The sequence below is a fragment of the Plectropomus leopardus genome, chromosome 3, assembly GCF_026936395.1.
Source record: "Plectropomus leopardus strain MGB_pleo_1.0 chromosome 3, ASM2693639v1, whole genome shotgun sequence".
In the NCBI taxonomy this organism is placed as follows: Eukaryota; Metazoa; Chordata; class Actinopteri; order Perciformes; family Serranidae; genus Plectropomus; species Plectropomus leopardus.
Window position 1 is genome coordinate 28,277,289 of NC_142178.1, and position 20,163 is coordinate 28,297,451.

Here is a 20,163-nt window from a genome sequence, read left to right on the forward strand (position 1 = left end):
AACATTTCCACATAGAAACAATTTTTACAATGTCTACACATTACTGAAATTACATTAACACAGAAATAGTTGCAGTCCAAGTTGTTTCATGTACTTAAAAATGACAATCCCCCCTAGTCTACCTACTCTAAAATCCATTGGGATTCTCCACTTCCTTTCTGGACCACAGAGCCAAGCCCCCAGGAAGTGCGGCGTTACTGCGAAATTTACGTAGTGGGCGAATGTGGAATTTCACCGTTCGGTCGGTCACTCGATGACACTGGCCCAGAAAGACTTTACCCATTGACTAACATCGGGAAAGAGACGTCTGTGAATCAGTAAATAGGTTTTTGTGAGCGTCAAAACTCCCGCGAAACGTCTTGTATCCCCATCTCGATGTAAACCATCCGGTTCGATAACATTTGAAAAGTCTAAAAGTGCCGCAAGTTCAAATTTTTTAGACCGCCATTCAAGCTAGCCAGGAGCTAATCCGGAAGTCGGTTGCTCCGCCGGCGAAAATTACCGGCTCGGCCGCACTCGGCCGCGCTCGGCCACATTCGGCTGCCGTTGAATGGGCGAGTAATCCGGGTATTTTACACATTTTAAAACCCGGAAAAATAGCTTTTTCTGCTTTCTGCGCCGGTGAGCTTCACTAAAATACTACTTCACAATAATACATCCAAGCCACAGGGGTAACTGAGACTGGAGCTCATGCTACAAATATCAAGGTAACTGAATTGATGAAGTTGGACTGAATGTATTTTGGTTATTTCATAAACAAATGTGAATGATGTCAGTATGCAACTTAAAATGAACTCAAATGTCTAATTGTTAGCTCGTTAGCATGCTAAACTCCACATTAGCTTAATCGCTTTGGACATGTGTCCTGTTCATAGACTGTAAATAAAGATGGACGACGCGCCCCCACTTACCCCCGTTCTGCTGAAGTGAGGTTAAATATTCCGGCTATGCGAATTGCCATTTTGCGAGGGTGATGTCATTGGGAGCCTTGAAACTGCGCAGTAATGATATCCGCGGTGGGGGAGTTCCTGCCCGTCCGACCAATCGTGAGCAGCGCCATTGAATATGAGCGCACGGATTGGCTGTCCCAGCTGTCAATCATGGCGGAAAAGTCCTCTTTTGTATAATTTAATTACTCATTAAAACCGAATTTATCACGAAAACAAACACTTACACAAACATCAGGGTGATGAGAACTACCTTCAGTGACAGAAACCATCTTTGGGAAATATTTATTTAGCGTGTACTTTGAGTTTTTAGTTCAGCCTATGACTATTCACTAACATGGAGGGGCGGGTCTTAGGACCTGTACTGCAGCCAGACACCAGGGGCGATTGAATAACCTCACTTTGGGGGACCTGTCATGTCGTCCATCTTACAGTCTATGGTTGTGTTACATCTGGTTATTTAATTAACAAATGTGAATATTGTCTGTATGCATCCTAAAATGTGCCAAAATCTCCAATTGTTGGTTAGTTAACATACTAAATTCCACAAGAGCTCAATGACTTTGGACTGAATGTATTTTGTGACTTTCATGTCTTGTTTTACGACATAAAATACATCAGTAACTACCCCACTCACAAACTTTGAAGCTTTTGTGTCTTAAAAAAGACCGTTACTAACAAGTAGCTAATTGAGACTACAGAATGCATCATGCCAAACACGGTTGTTTAGCCTTATAGCGTTGGCAACACAACTTTAATTTAGTTCATTTACAGCCTAACATTAGCATTTTATCTGTGGTGACAACATTTAGGCTTCAGAAACCCTGAAAGTGGTAATTATTTGTGAAGATTATCTTGCTGAACAAAATGTGTTAGTATCATAAAAGTTTGTTTGCCACAGAGCTTATTTTCTGCAGTGATCCAAAATCCAAAGTAAAAACCTCATGGGCTTTTTGACAAGAGAACCAGAGCGATGTTAGCCTTCCGGTTGGCCCACAGAAATGCCTAATACCTGGGGCACCTGATACATGCACACACACACATACACACAAGCTTTATTGCTGGCTGAGTTGCTGGGGCAGGGTCTTATGGGTCAAAAAAAGTTTTATTAACACTATATATATATATATATATATATATATATATATATATATATATATGTAACACGTTCATGTTTTTATTCTTCTTTTTCTGACAGCACTGTGTGTTTGGCAGAGTAACGTTACATCTACATCTATAATTTAAAGTATCATATCTTTATAAAATATGAGAACTAAAACAATGTATGGCCAATTCTTTTTTTCTATTTTTTTGAGCTTCATCATGATTAAAATCACCCTGAAATAGCATATTGCTTACCAAGGCTCTTTCCACACCAGAGTTTCCGGTTCCTAGTCCTCAGCACATGTCATGTTTGTGTAGATGCGGACACACGGGCAAACTCGTCTTGATATTGCTCTTCTTGAATGGTCAAAAGATAAAAAGTAGGAATAAATGATGACACAGATGCAATTAGTCCACATTAGCTTCTAAACTAGAACTGCAAATTTATAGTGCCGGCAGGATGAAATAAATTAAATACCTGCAGCAACTGGAGTGTGTTTGGCCAGTGTGCAACCTGCTCATACAGGGGACGAGTTAGCAGCATGACAGTTTCAACACAACTTATTATTTTATATCAGCTCTGGCTCTCCAGTCCATTAGTGCCAGCTTGCACCTGCAGATAGCACAGCTGCCCAAAAACTAGACACTTGTGAATTAAAATGTCAAGAGAGGAGAAACTGGGATGAAACATCAGTGGGGAAAAAAAGAGGAACTCTGTCATGCAGTGATATGGAGAGCAGGAGGTGTAAATGAAGAGCAGCCTCATCAAGCCACTTTTCATATACACTGACCATCCAGAAACTAGTCAGAAGAGACACTGTAGGGTGTATGTGTGTGTGTGTGTGTGTGTGTGTGTGCATCAAGGTGTTTCAGATGGTGTAAGTCACCTTGACTGCATGAGTACAACCCAACCGTGATTTTCATTCCTTTGGCAGAGAGTCAGGACCGGCTCTCACAGGAGAAAGAGCCTTGACTTTTCCAAGCTGTAGGCATCTTCATCTGAATTTCCAAGTGTTCGCAAGGCTACATGATGTCAGATTGTTGTTTGTGTGTGTCCTCAGCAGAGCAAGATGGATTAGCCCCCAGTTTAACCCATCCTGGTGAAAACTCATCCTGACAGCGAGGCTCCCTGAGAGAGAGGCAGAGAGGAAGAGATTCGAGGTTGGATTCCATTATTGAAATTGTACCCCGTATTAATATTGAAATATCTACATTCTGAGAGCCATCATCTTCCATCTCCCTCTCTTGTTCTCTCTTTCCATCTTTGTCTCCCTCCCCCTTTTCACCTCCCACTTTCTCAAAGGAGAACTGACAGACTCGAAGTGCAGGCTGGGGCAGACAGAAAAGCGTTTAGTTAGAAGAGGGGGGTGACAAGCAGAAGGGAAAGACGGAAAGTGAGGGAAAACTAGAAGGGACAGAAATAAAAAGGAGACAAAGGAGAAAGACGGAGAGAGGAAGAAAGGGAGGAGAAAATCGCAAAATTGTGTCTGGCCATTCATCTTGGCGCGTTCTACTCTTCCTCAATCGCTCCTCCCTGCCTCCATCCCTTTCTTCTTCCCTTCCTTCTGAAGTCTGAAATCTCTAAGGAAGCTCGCTCGTAAGGCCTAATTTATTTACCACCACTGCTGCCACCCCGGCTGTATCGCTTCGTCATTAATTTACCAATGTCATATTTGTGAGAACAGTTGGACACAAGCCCATGCAACTCTGCAGCTACATACATGCAGCGAATCTCATCCATAAACATGTACTCTATTATTACTATTCCCCACAGAGTTAAAGCACTTGGTTATGAACCACTAATGAGCCCCAATCTGACCCATATATTTAAATCATAGATGTACTTTGGCTATCAGCTGTTGTGGCCATTATCATGAATTTGCCTCATTTGCTGTTACATACCACTACATGGGACTTATGTGTTGCTGCTTTTTGTTTTACAACTAAGTGAGACCACTTTTGATGAATATAAAAAGAGGAAAATAACCCTCACTGAGCCTCGTTTGCATTCGAAGAATTTCAACAAATGTATGTGCCAGAAACACACACAACGAAGACATGTATGAATTAATCACTGCTATGAGGACATGCTTGGTAATTATACATGTATGGGAGACAGAGACCCTCTGCGTGTATGTGAGGGGGGAAAAAGGTGTATGTGTGTTTGAGTGTACAGTTTTTTTCTCCAAATCTTCACAGCTCACTTGCCCGCTAAATATTCAGGCTAGTATTACACTGATTTTGCATCACTGGAATAACGAAGTTCATTCCAATTCATTAAGACTCACATCAAACACATACATTTGTGATGAAAGAAGATATTAAAAACTTGATGGAGAGCTTTCAATAATACAATGGCGTAATGAAGCAATAAGTCTCAAAGCTGGGGGTGGGGGGGTTCTACAAAATGTCAAAAGAAGTTAATCTATTAATCGATAACTATGCAAAGTTCATTTCAGGTTCTTAAAAATCATTTACTTTTACTTGTTTTTGTCAAAGCAGTGGAGGATTATTCAGGCTATATGCATTTTAAAGAGCATCAAAAGGAGGAAGGAAAGTATAGATAGTTTCACTGGGCTGATATTAATGAGATGAAACTGCAGTAGCCTGCTGGATTTGAACCTTTGTCTATGCACAATTTGCAATACATGTCTGTAACATAAGATCTGCCCTGTGGACACTTTAATGTAATCTCATCCTCAGTGGGGTTCAAGGAAGATGTAAAGGTATCGATGTTGAAAGTATCCTCCTGCGCTGTGCAGCAGAAAATTTCTCAAGTGTAAAAGAGATCTTTACATCTCTTTCAGGCTGCAGACTGACAGGGGTTAAAGCTGCATTTGCACTTGATGTGACAGGGTCAACGCATGCTGTCCATTCAGGTTCCAAGACCTACCCTCTTTTTGACTACCAATAACTGTGAGTTGTATGCTGCTCTGCTTTGGTGAACATGACTTTCCATGGAGGATCGGGATTTTTATTTGTCTGGATGTTATTAATGTTTAAATTACATTTTCATCACCAACCATCTGAATGGTCTAATAAAAGAGTGAGATAAAGAGAGAATGTATCAAGTATTGGACAAAGAGAGAGTAAGCTGAAGATTTATCATTATTTTGTGATAGGTAATCATGTGTAATTAATTCTTTGTTTTAGCAGCATGTAGTTTGGCATCAAACTGGAAGCAATCCATGACCAGTGATCACCTGTGACATTGGCCTCTTTTGAATGAGACAAACATAAACACTTACCCGCCCTATCACCATTATACAAGTGTTTCGCTGCTGGAATGGTGGCTTTTTCATAACAGTAGGATGTCTATGGAGTAGAGAGATAGCCTTTATTGTACCATAGGGAAATTTGTTTTCACAGCACTGTAAATCACACGATGCACAAACACCATAATGCAAATACTTTTGAAATTGATGCTTCATCACTGGAGAAAACAGAAAAACGATGCTTTTGCTCAAGAGGCAAAAAAACCCTGCAATTACCAGAATGCACTGCGCTGCACCAGACCAATAAACACTCAGGAAGTTTAAAATAAAAAAAAAAAACAAAACAAAACCTCCTGTTTTGAACTGGAGTTGCTTTTGCAGAAAATGAACACCAAACATATTGTCATATTTAGTAGCATCAGAAGTGAATATAGAATAACACAAAAGATACGTAGGTTACTAAAAATATGTGTTAATGAATAACCTGACCTGCAAACCACAAACTTTATGCATCACAGACTGTTGGGACTGAGACGAGTGCCACTCATAGAAGTGCGTGTGTGTGTTCAGAGGGAGAAATAGTGGAGGAAGAGAAGGTGAAAGCGAATGATTTCATGCAATAATTCTGTAAGATATTAATGACTTTGTTTGAACGCTGCTTTGTGAATTTTTGTCCCGCACATCCGAACCACCCGAGATATTTTCTAGCCTTATCAATTACCAATTATCTGATGGCATGGCTCCCATTAATATAGCTGATGTAAACTTAGTTTTAGTGTGGTATTTACTTTTAAAAGGACATAATGCTTTTTCTAAAATTATGAAAATAATAAAATATGTTCCTGTTAAAATGCTGAAATGCAACAGTTTTGGTTTTCATTGTTTTTGTTGAATCCGCCTGTAATGATGGCTACCCCCACTATATTCCAGTGCCATGAAATTCTTATTACTGTTTCTAAAGGCATCCAGGGTATATAAAAGGCTCTGCTTTACCTCTAACAGGTGCTAGGAAGCATATCTGGCCTTGCTGGAAGATGTGGCAAACTGTGCCTTCAGGAGAGGGTGCATCTTCAGAGACCGGCTTATCAGCCATTTCCGACATTCACAGATGCTCACCGATGGTCCGACACTTTAATATGTGAGTAGAAACAACTTTACCTCTTTCTCCATGATACACCTCCTGGCAAGTGTATTCCTTATATAAAGAAATGGGGGTGTGGCAGTATGCTGTATAGTATAGCAGGCATGCGCCTGTCAGTTTGGGAGGATTCTTATTCTCTAACAAATGCACAAAGGTATGAACAAAAATGGCCAGTGCGCACATATCTTCTTTCAGGTGGTTATTTTGCATGCTTACGTATTTTACGTGAAGAGTAAAAACATTTTTTACACATACCAGCGAATGAGGCCTAGTGTTTTGTTACTTTTTTTTGCCGTCATTTTTTTTCTTCACAATTGCTCTGCATGCTAATGATGTAAAGTGAGTGTAATGTTGTGGTTATGGCAAATAAACTGTACTTACTATACTTAATGTATGGTTAAGATTAGACAGCTAAAACATTAAATGATTTGTAATGGCTCCAGCTGATCCAAACATGACTTAAACTGACAAAAAAAATAAGTAAAAGCATCTTCTGTTGTTGCCTGCAGTCAGAGATTACATTTACAATATAGAAAATAATGTATTCAGTGGAGGAGACATAAATCTGCTTTGTGTCGCAGCACTTTTCACTCTTTCCTTGTCTCATATTTAGTTGTCAGAATATCTTCCGCTATAATAGTACAACATTGCTTTTGCCTATTTCATTATTTATATTCCATTATCACATTACATACATTATTGCGTTTACTTTATTTTAATGACCATACAACTGGGACCGGTGGAATTTATGAACAAACGCACACTGCCTAATATATAGACAGAGAAGTGGCTCTGAGTGCATATTGTTTGAACAAGGAGAGGATGTGTTTGAGCAGGCAAAATGGAAAGGGTGAAATATTTTATTGTTCTTACTACCTCCCATGCAGTAAAGACCCTCCATTACTGAAATTTTCAGTGTGTGTGTGTTTATGAGTGTATTCAATTGCAAGACACCACACAGGCAGGATAGGTGGAGCAAAAAGCAAGCTTCAATAACATAAAACTGGTACAAAAAGAGAAAAACTCTAGCCAGCAACAGGTAGCAGGTCAGTGGCAGTTCTAGCATGTTTTGTGCCATAGGCAAGCTAACCCGAACACTATAAAAAAATAACTACCTGCTTTAAAGTAATTAAGCCCTTCATTTTATTATGAAACAACCTTTAATGTAACCTTTTTTGTATGAAAAACCTCTTATAAAAAAAGAAAGCAAAAAGCTTTTGCTATTTTTTACCATAATTACCTCTCTAATCTCTATTTTATATTGCTGTGAGAACAACAAATTTCTCCTTCAGCTTATTTATTTCTCTCTAAAAGCTACATTTTATGAGATCACAATGAACACAATATGATAATGTTATAGTTGACTTTTGCGTAGTGCTCATTTTTACTGAAATGAGTTTGAACGCATCATAACTCTCATGAAACTTTCATGAGCTGTTCATTGTGGCCACTGGTTGCTTAGAGGTAACGTTAATTATCATTCTTCCTGCCAATTCAATGCAGATTTTTTGGTTTGTTTTCTCATCTTGTTTCTCTCCACATACAGCCCTCTTGGTAGTGTAGTGTTAGTTGATGAGGTGGGTGTACATCCAGGTAGATGGGTGGGTTACAGAGGAGGAAGTAGATATACTCTTTTGTGTATTATAATGGCATAGTGATTGGTAGATGGATGTAAAAAGCTCCTGTGATGTACCCTTGACTCGTGCATCGTTCAGACTGTGATGACTGACTAATTTTTTTTTTCTGTGCCTCTTGCTTGGATAGTCGCTTTGAATACAGCTGAGCAATTAATTCTCTTCTTTGTAAGTTTATTGTGCATCAGAGGTGCAGTGCATTGGAAAGCTTTTACTGTGCTTGGGTTTATACATAACGCTGTGTCCTAACACAGCAAAACTGTAATCAGCCTTATATTGTGTGCATATGATTTAGTATGCCTCTAAGTGATTTTCATTGTCTTTGAGAACACTTTTTTGCTTATTTTTTTTATTATATTTAATCTTTCTAATCTCAGGACAGTTCCATTTCATCTGGCAGTGCTAATTAATTCATTGTATCACTGTCCACAGTAGCCATTATAAATTGCCAGAGAGAATTTTTTGAAGTCCATCCTACTCAGCTGCCTCAGGCTTTCTAAGTTAAGGCAGCAGTCAATACAGCTGAGTGTGTGTTTGTGTGTCACAGAGGTGAAAATCTACATTTATACCGGAGAAGAGTTTTTAACTGACGGTGAAGAAATGCCAAACGCATTAATGCGTCCAGTGCACACATAAACATAGGAGGCAAGTGTACAAACACACACTCCAAAATATATTTTACAGCAAATTATGCATTTCATTCAAATGCCAAATTCTTCACTTTCACCTTAATAAAAATGTACACAGTGTTACTCCAGCAGGTTTTCTGTGTCTGAGTAATACTGTCTGCCTGCTGACTTGTGAATGGTGTGTGTGTGTGTGTGTGCGTGTGTGTGTGTGTGTGTGTGTGTGTGTGTGTGTGTGTGTGTGTGTGTGTGTGTGTGTGTGTGTGAGTGAGTGTGAGTGTGAGTGGTGTGTGGGGGGGCATAGTTGTCACAGCAGCAGGAGGGGAGGTGTTGATAACTTATTTGGCATTTTGACAGTGATAAAGGACATTTGTTGCCCTTAGCGATACAGAAAAACACACACAGACATGCAAATACACACTAACGCACAGTGTATGGCTGCCAGACTTTTATCAAATTAGTATATAGATTCAAAAACGTCTGTATCATAACAAAAGAAATTCTCAACTTCGCCCACATCTTACTGAAATAATTCTAGGAGCTGTACTTTTCTTTGACAGAAAGCTGCTACGATATGAGCAACTAAGTAAAAGACCCCAACAGCAACATTTCCTTAGACTCTGTCGACCACAACAACAGTTCTCAATCTCTCGCAAACACATATAAGCCCATTGTGTACACTTATTTTCACCCACACAAATATTGACGTGCACAAAGACAATCACTTAGGAATGTTGTAGCATGCGTAATCATTACATCCTCGGGGCAATCAAACAATTAAACAGAAGGAGATGCTTCACAGATCACAGTTGTTCCTGTAGGGCTAAAATATGGATGCAAATGAAGCTTTTCAGTGTCAGTGCTGAATGTTTGGGTGTGTGTGTGTACATATTTGGGGTGTCACTGTGAGCAAAAGAGGGAATTAAAGTCTCTTTGTATCTTCAAAGCGCTAGATAGAGTGAGGAGTAGCACGCCTAGATGAAAGTGACATTGGTGACAATTGCACCACAAGGCACACAAACACACTAGCCCACAGCCCACACAAAAACTGTATGTGCAACCTGCTGCATGTGAGAGGAACGTAATGAGGGATGTTTATGGGGAAGGAGGGACGCTAATCAAAAAGGCAAAGGAAGTTGGGAGAATATTAAAGAAAAAACAAATAAATGTTCCAAGGGCACATGCAGCATAAGAAGGCACAAAGCCCGGGTGTATTAAAGCATCACTCTCACAATATTTACCATCCTCGCCCTGTTTGCATGAGACTGCTGCATTGAATTTTTTGTTTGTTTTAATCAGGGTGAGTTTTCATGTATTTCTGTCATTTTAGTGGGTTTGCTATCCCACTTAGTGAGAATTATCACAGAGGGGTTCTGCCGCAGTCAGAAGCAGCGAAACAGGAGCCCACTCTGTCCTTATCGGAAATGTCAAAGACAAGGTAAACATGTTGAGAAGAAAATAACGCTTTATTCGCTCATTACATTACAAGCAACATCTGTTAGGTTATTTGTTGTAGTTTTTGTGTGGCTATTTTCGTGTGGTTGTCTGTTCCTTTCCCATCATTCTTTGATGGTTGTGTGTCCGTGCAGTCCCTCATCCACCTCCCCTGTTGATTCTGATCTGAGATGAACCCTTATCCGATTGGATCTTTCTCGCTCCCAGGGGGAGGGTCTGGAAATAGGCTTATCCTCTGATTGGATCGTTTGCCCCTGAGGGAAGGGTACAAGAGAGGTCAAAAAGGAAAACCACGCTATCTTTTGGCCAGCGCAGACAGGGGGTCCTGCATTAACTTTCACACACATACACACACTAATAACATCAAAGTCTCCAGAGAGATTACAGTGAAGTGTTTGATGACCCCATGGAGAGAAAAGCAAGACATAAGAGAGTGTGATAGCCTCCAAAGACATAAACGCACAGCAGACTTGTTGACCTCAATGAGCTGCCAGAAAAATAGTACCTGTCCAGGATTTATGAGGATCAATCAGCAGTGTGTTGTTTTGGGGACACCAGAGATGGATATAGTTGGATATGGGCTTGGTTCCAGTATATATGGTTTGCTTCATGCCAAACAATATTTATTTAGTTTTTTAAGCACTTTCAGTCATCACTTTTCACTTTTCTGTGTTTGCTTTTATACTCTCCTGCTTTTTACCTTTCAACTTTTACTAATGCAGAATCCAATAGTTGAGAAACACAGCAGATATTAAATAATTGTATGAATCATCTCTCAGAAGCAAAACACGTTGGAGATTAACATTTTTTACGACAGATCAGCTTTTGACATGATCAGATCGCATGTTTAAAATGATAAACTATTTTCAAAAAAGATGTAAGCCCTGAAGGAAAAGCTAGAGAGAAAGAAATGTCAGTATATCACAGATCACAAATGAAAAATAAGTCTTCAGTCATGTGTTCATGGTATAATCAAACACATAGAGGCTCCCAAAATGTGAAAAAATTCATAAATAACGGTAAAAACACGCCAAACATGTTCAGATCCTCCAACCATAGCTTTTCAAGGATGTCTAGATCTATGATTACTGTCATCTGACTCCACCCAAATACAGAACCTTTATTGATTGGATCTGTTTTTTCTAATGATACAATCAAATTATTATGTGTCCTATTGATTATGTATACAGAGTATTCATCTTAGCAGGTTTTGAACATGCTGTTTTCCAGAGACACAGCAGAGATACAGAGAATATTCTTAGTAGTTATGACAAATACAATACAAAATTTATACACAATGTGTTTTTAAGCATTCATTAGAAATAAATAAATTATATAAAAGGTTATTTATTGTAAATTTTGCTGTAAGGTAATTTATCACGTTCAAATTCTCAATCCATTAGAATGGACATAAGAAATAACACATAATCAAGTATTTTTATATTTTGGGGCTTTTAGCCTTATTTGAAAGGACAGTTGGCGTGAAGGGTGTAGAGAGAGGGGATGACATGCAGCAAAGGACCATAGGTGGAATTGGAGCTTGAGGCCGCTGAGGCAAGGACATAGCCTTTGTATATGGGGCACCTACTCTATCAGGTGAGCTACTGGGTGCCCCATAATCACGCAACTTAATGAAAATAAAATTGCTTATCATTTATGAGTGCTTTTAGAACAGAAATCCACATATTATAATTTAGCAATATTACACGAGAGGGTGTGCTTTAACGTCATTTGAGCATGACAGTGATGCGGTCCACAAGCATCACTGAAGTGCTCAAATGACGTTTAAGTACACCCTCGAGTGTATTATTGCGATTAAACAACTATTGTATGTATATCCACAGTATCCCTGTAACATAACAATATTAATTGACAGCAGCTTTAAATCTTAACAACAGTTTACATAGTTCACTTTCTTTGCTTGCTTTTATAACATATACTAACATTCTCCCTGGTACAAATTGTTCTCTAGATGGACAGCAGCTGCATTGTTGAAACAGAAGTTGCAGGCTTGTCAAGGCAAAACTCATTAGGGTTGTTGTTGAATTTGGACTAAAGAATACATGTAGGCACAGAACGCTTCCAGCAGCTCGGATGGCAACTTGTAGACTATAGGTCACATAAACAACACAGCATTATAATACCTGAGGAAATATCTCCATTGGAGAGCTGCCACCGCTGACCTGTGTCTGCCCACGTTGAAGACAAATATGGATAAACATGTCTTGAGCTAAACACTGGAGTTAATCATTTCTAACCATTGGAGATTTGTGTTATCATTGTCACTTTATGGAAAGAGTCAGAACTTAGCAATAGATACAGAAGTGCAAACATGACCTTAACAATCCAGTTTAATTTTTTAATTTGATACTTGTGCTGCACTGCCCTCATAGCGATTTAATGTGCATTCGTTCGCCGGTAGCAACTTCACCATAGTTGTCTTCATATCAAACACCATTCTGCTGGTAACTTGCCATTTTTAGACACATCAAAGACGCATGTCACCCTTGACAATGTACCACACATGCTGGCAATGTAAATCTTAGTGCTGATTGTCAAATATCAACTAAACAGCTGTCAAACACACATGCAGTAAATGTGCATGCACACAGATGTCCCCAACTCTCTGTACTTAGAACACACACACACACACACACACACACACACACACACACACACACATACACACACACACGCAGACACACGCATGAACAGTTGGTGTATATGTAACACTTGTCTGAGAGGAGATAGAAATAGATCAAGCCGTGGCTTGTCATAGCAGGAGTTAGCCATAATGACAAGAGGTGTTAGAGGCGGAGGAGACGGGAGGTGAGGAAGAGAGGAGAACAGAAGCAGAAAGAGGTATAAAAAAAGAAGGGTAGTGACAGAGTATGTGGGAGGGAGGTGGAGAGAGATAGAGTCAAGAAAAGTTGGTCGATTGTAGGACAGAGAAAATCATAACAAGAAATGAAGGTATGAGAGGGACAGAATGTGTTGTAATTCTGTTGGATTAAGAAGAAGAGGAAGAAGAATGTACACAGAATAAAAAATATAAATGCAACATGTTGTTTTTGTTACTATTTTAGTTAAAAAAGATTCTTTGCCTTATATCTCAAATGTTATTCACAATTTTGTTTAAGCCTGTGTTAGTGAGCACTTCTCCTTGCCTAAAATAATCCATCCACCTAACGTGTGTGGCACATCGAGATGCTGATTAAATAGCATGATTACTACACAGGTGTGCATTAGGCTGGTCAAAAAAAAGGACTATGTTCAGTTTTACCTTGAAAGAAGACATTTATTAGGATTTGACATAACTAGTGCTACAGAAATACCTTTTGTGGTCACAGATAATTTTTTAAGCCACACCTGTCGTGTGGATGGATTATCATGGCAAAGCAGAGCTCACTAACACGGATCTTGATAAATTAAGCCTTTTGTGTGCAGAAAAAAAAGTCCTATATTTTTTTTAACTCATGAATATAATAGCAAAATTACTATTTTATAGAAAAGGGATTTGATTTGAAAATGTGAATGACGGACAATTTGAAAACGATGACTACAGAGAATACAGTACATATTAGAACCAAAGCAATTAGTTAATTGATTAGTCAATGAAGTGAAAATTAATGGGCCACAATTTTGAGAATAGATAAATCCTAATATCATTATCATTAATTGTATATGTTTTATGTGTTTTGAGCTGTCACTGCATTTTTAAGATGTTACCTTAGAAAACTGGTAGTGAGTAATGCCAGATAATTAATGTTATCTGGCATTTTATAGACTAAACAATAAAATAACTGACATGCTAAGGCTGAAGAAAAGCTACATGTTTTTTTTAATTCTGCTGCTGCTCCTTTGATGAAGCAGTGTGTAAGCAGCTCATCTCGCTCTCAGAGCCCCCGATCCTTCATTTTAACCAGTGAATCAGACTGGCCTGGTTTTCTGACCAGTTTTTCAGCAGCTAACTCTTGCTAGATCTGTTGATTATCACACGACTAGGCTGGAAGTGACATTGATACACTGAGAGCTGAAGATTTATCTGACGACTCCTTTTTTCACCCATGAAACTCTGATGTCATAATGTGCCTAAATTATATTATTACCATTGTCTGGCTCACTGCTCAATAAATGTAAGTTATTTTTTATCTTGGGTGCCTGCTGTATAGCAGAAGGCATACTATATACTATTGCTCATACTTATTACTTGTTATACTTTCGAAAAGTAATAGTTAAATGACTACTCCATCCCAACAGTAATTCATTACACATTTTTTCATATTACTTTTCCGTTACATCCCACAAAATCTGTAATCCCTTCCTTTCTCCACAAGATTCAGATTCAATGCTGTGTGTATCTGTGTGTGAATGATGGACCCTTGTTACAGCCTTTTACATGTGACTTGTCATAGTAGGAAAAGCACCAGTGAAACTGATAACATGAATGATGGTTCAGTTCCATTAAGGTTGCCAGTAAGCTCTTCCAATGAGCCAGCATGCATGATACCAGGACCTGTCCTAAATGCTGCCATCATTAATGTTAGTAAATGCACCTTTACTTTTCCTGCTAGCTTGCAAATGTTTTCTTTAAGCTGGGTGTCTTCTTCTGCTTTCGACTCGTGTTTTCTCAAGGATCTGTCTGAAAGATCAAGAGTCAGTTGTGGAGATAGGCAATACTTTATCCACCACATTTTCAGCCACAAGTTCTTCATAGCCTGCAGCTGTCCATGGTTAAAATCCAGTTTTGCTTGTATAGCCAGTGTAGGGCAGCAGCCATCCTCCGCAGCCGCAGAGGGCTCACCTTTGGTGGGTTTTACATCCTAGAGTTTTACGTTTTTGTCAGACTGGAGGTTTTGAGGTTGTAATTTTTGCAGTGGAAAGCGTCTCAGTACCTGGAGCAATGATGTTCTTGTCATCTGTCCTCCTGACAAAATCAGACAAATGTAAATATTTCTCAGGCCCCTTGTAAAACCACTCAACCTTGCAGAAAATATTTCGTAGTGGCCACTCGCAGTATTGCAGCAGAAAAAAAACCCTGCTGCACAGAAACATTCCCCCAACACCACTATTGCAAACAACCAATAAAACTGTAGACAGGACACCTTGAACTTCAGACAAGCTCAATTATAAATCTTTCAATTATATATTTTTCAGTCAAGTTGGTAATTTGAAAAACTCAAAATCTGTGACATCATCACAATGTAAAGTCTATGAGGCGAGTGGGAACTTGCGGGTGGGGCCAGCAAGAGAAACATTACTCCACATATTCAGTGGGCTGGAAATAAACCCAGAAGCTTTGGTCCGAAGTCTAATGATGGAGAGATTAATAGTTTCACAGGACAATTGGTTTCAAAAGTGGGAGAAAAATCAAAGCAGGCCAAAATTCACGGACACTCACTATTACCTTTTGTCCTTAAAGGGTAGGAAAATGTTTTTCCAGTGTTTTTAATGAAATGCGTCAATTTGTTTACCTATATATAGCTTTGACAGAATGACCTCTTATTTGAAAGAATAAATAAACTTGCCTCCACAGCCGAGCAAACAACTTTTCAAGCTGATTTGCCCAGTCAGTTTGTTTACTCCAGGGCTCTATGTTCTCCTCCAAATGTCTGCAGAGGATGTGTCAAGTCGGCCCCAGGCAGACTGCCAGCTTACCTGCAGAAAGTGTCTTTTTTTCCATAGAAATAGAAATAAATAGCCACGGTGTCCACAGGAATGTATTGGTTTCTGTGATGGATATCTTCCCCTCTCTACTCTGTTGACCTTCCTACTTAACCTTCTCTTCCTCTGCCGTTTAGCATCCCAGCAAGAGAACCTGTCCCGCGCTCAGCCATGCGTGCACAGCAACACTGCAAACACACACGCATGAGGTGCACAGGCATGCACACACCTGCGCGCACAAACACTCACGCAGAAGACACAAACAAACGAAGCCATGCATAGCAGATGTGTTATGACAGGTCTGATTTGATTTCACTTTCTAGGACAAGAGGCACTATATGGCACTGAAAAAAGAAACAGATATACGGATGTATTTAATAAGTTACGCAACCTCGTCTAACAACCTCGTAGCTCAAGGGAGTCAAAAAGAACCACAGTCACTGAATATTTCACAATGAAATGTGTGAAAGTCCAGATAGATAAGATAAGCAGGCAAAGATTGGCATGGCAGAGGAATCTAGTATTTTAGAAACAGGAGAGGCAAAATAGAGACAGAAAATGAGAAAATACAAGAGCACACACTATTAGATGAAACAAAAGTCCACTTTTCTGCCTGACGACAGGTAATCGATAAGGAGAACAGGAGAAAATATGATAACATGACAGAGCACAAAGAGAGCACATGCTGCGGCTGGACACTGAGGTAATGACACACAAAAACACCAGCAGCATCAGCACACACACACACAGACACAAGCACACGCACACAGAATTTAAAGGTCATCAGCAAGTCTGACTACCCAGAAGACAGCTGACAATCAATAGAAGAAAGAAAAAGATGGAACAATAAGCAAGGAGGCTGTTATTTGGGTACTTGTTCCCTTAGAGATGAGAACACTTGAATGTTGTTTCAGTTGACCTTCAAATGGCATCAGCAGTCCAAATAACGTTGGAGGACATTTTATTACATTTTTCTCTGTGTAGCCATCAAAGTATCATCAATATGAGACTGAAAACATATAAACAATGAGTACAAAAAACATCATTTATTGCTCTGATATGGACATATTTTTCACACAGTCAGAGATTGCATTTGGTTTGATCTTTCTCTTTATTTAATTTGATGTTTCATGCATGTTCTGAAAAAGTTGAGAAAATTTGTTTTACAAAGACCTGTGAAATTAAGTATATATAGTATATGTAACACTGTATATATGGTGTTAATGTTCAGGCAGATCAGTCACGTCACTTGTCGTAATGATGACCGGATATGTTGCTTCCACATAGTTTTGATGCAAATTTGCATGATGCCAGCAAAATGCAGTTTAATTTATGTTTGGCTTAACTTGGACAAGTGTAAGGCATCGCATGAGAAAGACCATGATCTGGGACGTGCAAAATGTGGACTGTGTAGTTAAATATTTTGCATTTTGAATGTTTCGAGCTGTCCCTCCGGAAGTGAGCTGGGCTTTCAAGCCAACTTTTTTAGTGGCCAAAAGGTGGAATTACACCATTATGTCATGCCCTGCAGCCCAAAAATTGTTTTTCCTGCAGACTTACATGGCATGAAATGACTCCTTTCAGGAAATGTAACCATTCGGTCTGATAACAATTGGAAAGTCCAAAAAAAAGCTGCACTATTAAATAATTTTATACCAGTTAAAATTAACAGAGAGCTATATCAGAAGTAGCTGGCACGGCCAGCGGGTGGCTCTTTTACGCTTGCTCTATGGGCAATACAGTGTGGAGGCAGTGCCAATCATCAAAATTTTATATGTGGCCATTGAACCATTTTGGCTTCTTGTGCCACCGAGCAACTTTTTTAGGAATGTGCTGTATCCAGGTGTCGTTATACATGGCTGGGAGAGGCACCTATAGCTGGCAATGCTAAAGAAGCTAACATTAAGCACCAGGCTGCTGCTGCTGCACAAATCAACTCCCACTACCAGCGGTTTTTTGTCCACCATCAAACTGGGGACCATTTCAGGTACTGTGTCCAGAAACAAAACCCTGACTGCAGCAGTACAATGTTCGCTAAAGGTGGCTATTTCTCACCAATGTTATTACTCCAAGTCACGTGAAGACACTTGCCTGCTTTTTCAAGATTCCCAGATTTACATGCAGTGAATACAAGTGCTCATATACAGTATAGCCCCTGTCCCACAGCACAAAACACACTAACATCTGCCTTTTGTATTTAATAAAAAAAGGTTCAGCACTCACAACAGGTCAAATGACTAATTTGAGTCCCTTCATTGGCAAGATGCAATGATGCGCCACTGCAAAATACTGTTTTTTTTTTTCTCTGCCCAAGCCACGCTTAACATCTTTCCAAATTATTCTGAGTTTGAAAGAGAGTCTGAATAAGTAAGAGATATTAAAAGAAGTAATTGTAACATTATCACTGGCCTTCATGCTGCTTTTAATGTTCTCTGGCCTGTCTGTGACATTGAATGTGACAGAGTAGAAAAAAGAAAAAAAACAGAGTGGCACGCTCATCTGCTGCAGAGCCATGTAGACAGCTGTAGTGTACTGGCAGTGGGAAGGGAGTCTGTTGTCTATATTTAGCGGGTTTTCCAGTGTATAAAAAAACTGCACACACAAGCTAATATTGCTAGAAAAGGGATATAAATGTACTTTTGGACTAGCTCCGTATTCTAAAAAAACAAAATTGCTCTTATTTTTCATGTTACATTATACAGAGACATTTCAGAGAATGTATGTTCATGGAAATTTTCCTCAAAGGCATGGTAAACTCATGGAAAACTTACGGAAATTTATTGGTAAAAAGGTGTATGAACCCCGAAGTGTTGTAATTTATTATCAGCGTGTTGCCCCAGTAATTGCTCTCTTTCCTAAAACCACCCTCAGACTGAGGAATATTCATATGAGGGCTTTTTCACGTGTCTCCGCGTGAAAGAGACATTCATATCAAGTCTGTGGCAGTACCCCGTGAAATGAGAGCTCCCATCCATTTTGAGTGATACTTAATGAAAGTAAAATGGGTTTACACAAGTGTGTGTTTCGTTGTGAGAGCGTGTCAGTACGGGATTATGCATGGCAAGGATCAGTCGGAGTTTGTTATTGTCACTAAACCATTCAAGTTATATTGTTCCCACCGAATTAATGTGATCTGCAGTTTGTAGCCTTTGATGTGGTAATTTTGCTCGGCTGAATACACCTGAAACGTTTCCAAGATACAAAGAGGCAAGGAGGTATCCCAGGGAGCCATGCAAGGACATGTTTCAAGGAAGCGGGGGAGAAATATTAGTATGTAGCTGATATTTTACCCTGAGCGGCAAGGATAATATAGGTATCTCTGAGGGATTAAAGCCTTGTGCTGCAGCTGGTGGCAAACTCTTTTCTACCTCCGGGCGTGTAGAAGAGGCCTGTACAGGTGCTGTTAAAGTCTTGTTTGTTTGGGAAATAAATATGGAGTACGCCAGCAAGCATAGTCTCAGCTAATTATACTCACCGAAATGTATACACACACACCCACACACACACACACACACCCACACACACACACACACAGTGTAATAAATGAATGTGCTTAACCTCTGTGTCTCCAGAAACACACCCTCACCCTTCTTATCGGGGGCAGGTGACACAAACGATGGTGGCTCTAGTAGTCAAGCAGAAAATCACGCAGTTATTGGGGTATTTACTATAACGCACGCACACACACATAGGGAGAGAGAAACCAGGCATTCTCGAGGGACAGTCACGTCTCTCTGCTTGATAATCTATCTCCATTAGGCACAAGTGATAGGTTCTGATTAATAGGGGCACAGGCAATAAACACACACATACACAAACACACAGAAATACTGACATAAACTCTTATTAGCCCAGCACCACCATCAACAACACAATCACAATGATTTATTATAATTGTGTCGGTCACAAATGAAAATACAATTTATGCAATTAAGGTATGCGCTTATTCTTTTTTTTACCCATGTAATGTTTCGGTTGAATGAAAAGCAAAGTGAATAAATTGTTTTCAAACCTTCGTGATGGCATCCCAGATGTCCATCCATTCTTTCATTCGTCCACTTACTCAAAACTTTAAATAGATAACATTTATACCTCTTTCGTTACATAAATTCGAAATATTTTGAAATACAGTCATCACGATTATGACCCAGCATCCAAAACTGACATATAGAGAGTTAATGAGTTATGACTGATAACACTGTGTAACACAACTGTATGATTACACACATGAACACATCTTACAGTGCACTAAGCAGGAGAAACTGGGGTTGGTTAGCATGCAGCTGTTTTCTGGTTTTCTGAAGGTTACAGAAACAAAACACACACCTGCACATATATATCATGTTAAAAGTCACTTACTTTTTTGTGAGCTTTACA

The 20,163-nt window shown here is 39.4% G+C and overlaps 1 protein-coding gene and 1 long non-coding RNA gene across 4 annotated transcripts in view; one reads left to right on the top strand and one right to left on the bottom strand.

Annotated features, from left to right (window-relative positions):
• The window catches only part of ndst3 (N-deacetylase/N-sulfotransferase (heparan glucosaminyl) 3), a 111,426-nt gene extending 110,426 nt beyond the window's left edge, over positions 1-1,000 (bottom strand). The window contains exon 1 of one of the 3 annotated variants that reach the window (XM_088075984.1): positions 912-1,000. The gene's annotated coding sequence lies outside the window, so the exon portion shown is untranslated. Of the gene's footprint in view, positions 1-126; positions 256-911 lie in introns of those variants that run through there. The other 2 variants (XM_088075986.1, XM_088075985.1) reach the window with 2 other exon arrangements.
• On the top strand, positions 448-6,404 carry LOC148190014 (uncharacterized). The gene is made up of 4 exons (XR_015776286.1): positions 448-707; positions 3,116-3,212; positions 4,859-4,967; positions 6,269-6,404. It is a non-coding gene; the product is annotated as an uncharacterized LOC148190014 (long non-coding RNA).
• The last annotated feature ends 13,759 nt before the right edge of the window (positions 6,405-20,163 follow it).